This window comes from Canis lupus, chromosome 13, assembly GCF_003254725.2.
Source record: "Canis lupus dingo isolate Sandy chromosome 13, ASM325472v2, whole genome shotgun sequence".
Lineage (NCBI taxonomy): Eukaryota > Metazoa > Chordata > Mammalia > Carnivora > Canidae > Canis > Canis lupus.
Genome location: NC_064255.1, coordinates 20,883,945 through 20,892,099, shown reverse-complemented (window position 1 = coordinate 20,892,099; position 8,155 = coordinate 20,883,945). Strand labels below are relative to the sequence as shown.

The following is an 8,155-nucleotide window of genomic DNA, read 5'->3' as shown; positions in this document are numbered from 1 at the left end:
TAATTTGAAGGTTTTCTAGGTAGTTTGGTGGAGACAGGTGATTTGGAGACCCTACTCTTCCGCCATCTTGCTCCTCCCCCCAAGAATACCCAGATTTTGTTTTTGTTTTTGTTTTTGTTTTTTTGGCAAAGAATGTCCAGATTCACCCACCTATTTTACTTTTTAAAATTTGGTATCAAGCTCTCTTAATTCCATATCCCAAAGGCATTGACTTTTCTCAGCTACACTGACAATAATTCAGTTCAACCCACCTCCCCTTCTGCAACCTTTGTTTCCCAGAGTTAGGAGTCTCTCATGGTTTGTATCCCTCTCTAATTTTTCCCCACTCAGTTTCCCTCCTCTCCCTTAAAATCCCTTTCACTAATTCTTATATTCTACATATGAGTGAGACCATATGATGATTGTCCTTCTCCAATTGACTTATTTAACTTGGATTGCTTTTGGTCTTATTCAACCAAATGATAAAGGCATGGGGCGGGGAGGATTGGTTAGCTTGACTTAATTAAAAAATTTTTTTTTTGACTTAATTAAAATTTAAAAACTTCTGTTCTAGGGACGCCTGGGTGGCTCAGTGGTTTAGCGCCTGCCTTTGGCCCAGGGTGTGATCCTGGAGTCCTAGGATCGAGTCCTGCACTGGGCTCTCTGTGTGGATCCTGCTTCTCCTTCTGCCTGTGTCTCTGCCTCTCTCTCTCTCAATCTGTGTCTCTCATGAATAAATAAATAAAATCTTTAAAAAAATAAATAAAAATTTCTGTTCTATAAAAGATATTGTCAATAGAGAAGGAAGAAAAGCCACAGACTGGAAGAAAACATTTGCAGAAAATACATCTGATAAAGTACTGTTAACTAAAAATTTATGAAGAACTCTTAAAACTCAACAAGAAGAACACAAACAACCTGATTTTGAAATGGGCCAAAGTTCTTAATGGAAATCTCATTTAAAAAAGATACCCAGATGGTAAATATGCATATGAAAAGATACTCTGCATCATATGTCATCAGAGAAATGCAAGTTCAAACAACAATGAAACACTGCCACATACCTATCAGAATGGCTAAAATCCAGAATACTAACAACACTAAATGCAGTTAAGGGGGAGGACATCATTGCTAGTAGGAATTCGAAATGGTACAGCCACTTTGGGAAATAGTTGACAGCTTCTAATGAAACTCAATAAGCTCTTACCATAAAATCCAGCAATCACATTCCTTGCTATTTATCCCCACATGAATCGAAAACATGTCCACACAAAAACCTGCACACAGATGTTTATAGCAGCTGTATTTATAATTACCAAAATTTGGAAGCAACCAAGAAGTCCTTAGTCCTTAGTCAGTAGGTGAATATATAAATGAAGTGTGGTACACTAAATAGTGCAGTTTTGTTCAGCACTAAAAAGAAAAAAAGAAATGAGCTATCAAGTCATGAAAACACATGGAGTAAAAGAAGTCTATTTGAAAAGGCTACATACTATATGATTCCAATTACATGACATTCTGAAAAAGGTAATTATTACAGAAACAGTAAGAAAGATCAGTTGTCAAAAACAAACAAACAGAGGTCCCTGGGTGGCTCAGTCGGTTAAGCATCTATCCCAGGGACGTAGGATTGAGCAAGCCCCATGTTGGGCTCCCTACTCAGTGGGGAATCTGCTTCTCCTTTTCCCTCTGTGTGCTCTCTCCCTCTCTCAAATAAATAAATAAAATATTTAAAACAAACAAACACCCACCTCCCCTCCAGCAACCCTCAATTTGTTTCCTATGGTTTGCCCCGCTCTCTGTTTTTATGGGGGTAACTGAGTGATGGGCATTAAGGAGGGCACATGATGTAATGAGCACTGGATGTGATATGCAACTGATGAATCACTAAATTCTAGGCCCCTGAAACTAATGATATACTCTATGTTAACTAAATTGAATTTAAACAATTCAATTAAACAAAAAACGAAACAAAAGATCAGTGGTTGTCAAGAGTTTGAGGGGAGAGAAGAATGAATAGAGGACAAATGACTTTTAGGGCAGTGAAGCTCTCCTGCATCTCACTACAATGGTGGATACATGTCATTATAGAGCTGTGGTAACCCCAAAAATGTATTATACCTAGGATGACCCTTATGTAATTTATATGCTTTGAATAATAATGATGTTCAGTGTAAATTTACTGTAACAAATGTACTGCTCTGGCACAGGACATCGGTGGAGGAGGTAATATATATGTGGGAACAGGAGGTATATGGAACTCCATGTCCTTTCTGCTCAATTTTGTTGTAAACCTAAAACTACTATAAAAATAAAATTTATTCACTTAAAAAGTGAAAGAGAACATGTCACTACATATATCACACATGAACAAAAGAAGAAGATACTAAGAAAATTTCACTGTAAAACATTTGACAATTTAAATGAAAACTCAATTTATTCAAAGTGAACACAGGAAGAAATAGGAAATATGCACAAAATTGTTGAATTCTTAATTGAAAACATTTCCACAAATAAGTTTAAAGGATCAAATGTCTTCATTGGTGAATTCTCCTAAACATTTAAAGAAAAGAAAACAATCTTAAACAAACTCTTCCAGAGAACAGAAAAATAAGAAACACTTGCAAACTTATTTTATGGGTCCAGCATGACCTTAACACAAAACTTGACAAGAACCATGCAAAAAAGAGAAAAGCAAGTAGAGGCCAACATCTCTCATGAGCATGCACACAAGAAAATCTAAGGAATATATTAGGAATATATTAGAAAATTAAATCCAGAAATATAGAAAAATAATACTTTATTACAATCACACTGAGTTTATTTCAGGAATGAAATGTTGGTTTAATATTTGAAAATAAATCAAATATAACAGAATAAAAGATAAAAACCATGTGAAAACCTCAAAAGATACATAAAAAATCTTTAGCAAAATTCTTCACCAATGATTAATCCATGATGAAATAAACGTAGAAAGAAATTTCCTTAATTGTCTGACAAAATATAGCTACCCAAAGAAGCCTCTAAATTTTATTTGATTATCAAATAGTAAAGATACACATTGAAGTCTGGTAAGAGCTATGGATGCCCAGTAATATAACATCTACTCAGTATTTTTATAGCACTTCAAATACAGCAGAGCAAGAAGAATAGGTGAAAGGTATAAGAATTAAAAAAAAAATAGCTGTCATTACTCATGCACAATGCAATTGTGTATATTAAACATGTAAAATAATTCTATAGATAAAGCACATGTAATAATCAAAAATAGCATTGTTGGATGAGAAGTGATATGTAAAATTCAATTATTACTTCAAATTATTAGGAACAAATCAAAATTGAACATTAGAAAACATTTAATTTATGATAGTACCAAAAATATCAATGCCTCAGAATAAACTTAACAAAAGTCATTTGATGCTTCTACACTAAGAACTAACTGTATTATAGAGTAAGTTTTTTTAAAGTTCTAAATAGATGGAAGTATATACCAGATTTATATGTTTGAAGATTTAATATTTTAAAGATGTCAATTCTTCCTAAACTGATTTATAGAATCAATAAAATTCTAATTATAAATCACATATGGTTATTTTTTTGTGGAAATTGGCAAGCTAAATACTAAAATATATATAGAAATCCAAACGACTCAAGTATCAAAGAAAATAAAAAAAATAAACAATGTTGAAAGACATGAACTAACATTTAAAAATAAAACAATAAAGTAATTAAAAATTATGATTTTGGCACAAAGATAGAAATATAGACAAATAGAACATAATAGAATACCCAGCTTTACACCCAACCATAAACTGTCGCTGATTTATAGTATTGTGGCAGTGCAGCGGGGGAAAAAGTGACCTTTAGATAAATGACTCAAGATTAATTGTATATTCTGTAAAAATTAATTTGACACCTTTCCCCTACCATGCACCAAAATTTATCCCATATGTACCTGGGACTCAATATTGAATAGTGAAGTAACAAAGCTCCTCAGGAAAATATGAAGGAAAACCTTCATGATCTTAAATTTGGCAAAGATTTCTTAAACAAGAACATAATCATGAACAATCACTAACCATAAAGTAAAAGATTGATGCATTAGATTTAATGAAAATTGATAATTTTTACTTATCAAAACACCATTGAGAGAGCTATCATGCAAATTGCAGCATGGAGGAGATTTGTAATCATAGATCTGACAAAGAAATTGAACCAAAAAAAATTGTAGCCTAAAAACATCACAAATTTATAAGACAAATACAACAGTACAATTTAAACATGTCAAAGGACTTAAGTGGACATTTCATAGATGACCAGAAAGTATAAGAAAATGTGTTTCTTGTCATTATTTATTATCAGGGAAATGCAAATAAACCCACCAGAATGACTACAGTTTTAAATAAATATCCAATGGAATTTAGTGTGGAGGAGGTCTTGCTAAATATGAAACATAATGAATGCACATTGCACCAAAAGCCATACACAAATGTTCAGAGAACTTTATTAATAATTTCCAAACCCTAGAAATAGTCCAAATGTCCGTTATCATTAATAAATTGTTACATATTCGCATAATGGAATATCATTTAGCAATGAAAAGAATGAATAAAGGCTATGGAACAATCAAATGGATAAATCTATAATCATAATAATGAGCAAAAAATCAAACCAAAACAAAATAAAAAATAAACACACAGGAGTTCAGACCATACTATTCCATCCATAAAAAGAGCTGAAAGCATTTTAAGATGATAGATATCAGGATAGCAATTACTTTTGGGAGTTGACTGTAAGGCAGGGGGATGTGGTTGTTTCTGGAGTATAAATAATGTTCTGTATTCTTGGAGATGATTACATGCCTTTAACCACTTTTTACAAATTTTCAGCCTGTATATTTAGTAGTTATTTACATATGGTAACAAAAATGTTTCAAAGTATTTTCCAAATTTGTTTTATATATATTTCAGTGACTATTGGAAGATATGCCTCCTGCTTTTTAAATTCTTCACTGAATATTGACTTTGTCCCAGTGTATCATGCCAATAATGGTTGGAAGAGAAGAATGGTTGACCTCTGGCTTCTGCCCTTGCCTCATTTTACTAATTAATAGAGACAGGATGAGTTGTGAACACAAATAATACAAAGCGTAAAATGATGTGAACCACCTGTGGGCTAGGCAGTGGGCCACCAGACCTCTTCGAAGAAGAGATGGCAACTGAATAAAACGTTGAAGCCTCAGTAAGATTAAAACCAGTGTAACAAGAAATGGCTTCTCAGCAGGGGAAAAAAAGCACCAAAAAACTTGCAAGTGTGAAAATGTAAGGTGTGTGTGTGTGTGTGTGTGCATGTGTGAAAATATAAAGTATGCCTATTTCTATGTGAAATTTGTGAGTGGCATCTCCAGTCCAGCAGGTGAATTTGTTGTCCCTGAAACATGTTTATAAATTGAAATTCAAGAGTTGGAAATCTGTTGGACAGTTTCTCTTAGCAGAATGCAAACTTTGGTTTCTGTAACCACATTTCCAGAATTTGGGGAATCCTAAAGTACCTGTCAGTAGCCAGAGTGTTTGAGGGCACCTTTCCTGGCAATCTTGGGAAATGCTTTTGATAGAAGAATAGATAGGAGGATTTTGCTGAAATGTAGGACTTGTGCCAAGGAGAAGTGGGCAATAGAACTTAAAAAGGAGCTTGAAATTACTTTGTGGAGGGTCAGCAGATTTAGGCTAAGGATTTGGTGTTGTGATCAAGGGTGTTTGCTGGTCCTTGGGCAGGACAAAAAAAAAAAAAAAAGCCATATTTAAGGACAATTGATTTGACAAAGAATTGAAAGCTAGCACTGCTTGAACAACTCAGTATATATAGCCAGGGCACAAATACTTATATATCATCTCTATGCATGTGTCTCTTTCTATATGTCAAGAATCCAGAGAAAAGGAGGTAACTAGTCAAGGTGATGATGCCCAGAACTTGATTTTGCAGGTAATAGAAGCAGGCCTACTCTTGCCCCAATCTCCTGGAGTTCTTAGCCGTAAACAAGAAATCCTGCTAAGTACCAGCCCACATCTGTGTAACATAAACAGATTCATGCACATGGCTGAGGTTCTATTTTCCCTAGAAATAGGCTACATCATAGATGATATTCTCTGCTAAAGCTATGATTTGGGGTGGGTGAGGATAATAGAGTAGTTATGGGAGGTGGCGCAAGGGACAAGGATGGGAGAGAGAAGGGGACATTGCTATCTTTTAAAAAGGCTGCTTATGACTTCACCTGTTTTTATGACTGTGGCAAGTCTCCTGAAAAATGATTTCAGGGATTATACTTCAGGTCATCTTCCCCATAGTGATTGTTTTAAAGATTCTTGGAGGATGCTCTCTGCTCTTTCCACAGTATGAACCCTGGGCAAGGAGCCAAAGTTGTTTTAAATCTCAGTTGAAAGCTTTGGCTCTTTGTACGTGAATATGTGCCAAAAGGAAGTCTAATAGCTTATCAAGTTGAGGCACCTCAGGGAGGCCCAGAAGCAAGAATTTTTGAGAAGGGGTTTAGGGAGCAAGGTTATTAACTCTTGACCCAACTATAGCCCTTTTTTGAGCTACTATTTGTATTTGGTTAATTGAATGCTTTTCTTTCTTTCTTTCTTTCTTTCTTTCTTTCTTTCTTTCTTTCTTTCTTTCTTTCTTTCTTTCTTTCTTTCTTTTTTTGCAAGGCAATTGGCTTGAGAGTCCTGACACCAGGTTTTCTCATTGAAAACTTTTAAACAAATTGTGCTATTGACCAATTCCCATTATCAGTATATGCCTTACTTTTCTTTTCTATAAAATAGAGATAGTATGTGTCTGACATACCTCATTAATATATCTTTAAAGTGAAAGTTCTGTGAAAGAACACAAGATAAATGATCTCAGCAAATTATTTACCTAGCATCTCTTATACATTGTACTAACAGCTACAAGAAATTCAGAAAATATTTAGGAAATACTTATTTCTAGTTTCCAGAAGACAAAGATACGACCTACAAAGCAGAGTATGCTAGAGTCCTTCTAGCATGATGCAGTGGCTACTGAGGTGTATCCCTCACATTTCTACTCCAGTCTTTGGTCCTTTTCAGATGCAAGTATTCATTCCCCCAGGAATACTGGCAGCTGACAGTTCATAGCTAAATACTCCTTAGGTGCTCCTTGCCCAAGGTCCTCAGAGCCAAGGGCAGTGGACAGAGAGAGGCAAAGGCGCTGACTCCCTTGTTCACAGCTCCTGAGCTCCCCCAAGGGATTGGCTGTGGCCATGGTAGAGGCAGTTCTGTAGCCTAACTGCTTGCACAATCTTGCTTCCCCAATAAAATGCCTCCACACAGTACTCCCTTGGGCAGTACATATACTAAAATTGGAACTATACAGAGAAGATTAGTATGGCCGCTGCAAGAGAATGGCATGAGATTTCACAAATGGCATGAGATTTCATCCCACATTTTCCAACCAATTAAATCTTAATTATAAAAGAAAAAATTCCTTCTTGCAAATCTCTAAGAGTCTGCTTCTGGGGAACCTGGCTTATGGTAATTAACCAAGAAAAAAAATGCTATGGGAATTCATAGAAGGAAGAAGGCAAATCCTGTTTTGGGAAGATGAGACAGGAAAAGCTGCATGTGGGAGATGGTTTTTGTGATGTGGTTTGACAGATACAAGGGACTTTCACTGGGAGAGGTTGAGGAAGGGGTAGCGAAAGAAATGTTTATTACTATACTGAGAGAAAATAGAATAATCAAAGGTTCAGAGATCTGGGGTATACAACCCTGAAAAGTAAAGTTCAGAGAGCTTGGCTTTATGCTCCATTCATAGGGCACTAAGAGGTCAAGATGAGAAGGAAGATTAGTATCTGTAATGAAGAGTCCTAGAATCCAGGCTTAAGTAACAAACTAAATCAGAGCAAAGGAAAAGGCATGGGAGGTTTATTTAGAGGAGGAGTTATGCAAAATAGTCTATGCTTTCAGAGAATGATCCAGAAGCAAGCATAATGAAGGGTTATAAAATGGAAGATATTTTATGATGCTTAATAATTTTAGGTGATATAAAAAATAAGAGTTCCAAATGAAATGAAGATAAGGAAGGTATTGAAGCAGTTTGAAAATATATAATTACAATACCTGGAATATGCCTTTTTTGTTTTTTTAACTTAATT

The 8,155-nt window shown here is 35.0% G+C and overlaps 1 non-coding gene across 1 annotated transcript; it reads left to right on the top strand.

The window, feature by feature from the left end:
- Positions 1-7,330: 7,330 nt before the first annotated feature.
- LOC112662566 (U6 spliceosomal RNA) lies at positions 7,331-7,437 on the top strand. Its single transcript, XR_003138661.1, has one exon. It is a non-coding gene; the product is annotated as a U6 spliceosomal RNA (small nuclear RNA).
- The last annotated feature ends 718 nt before the right edge of the window (positions 7,438-8,155 follow it).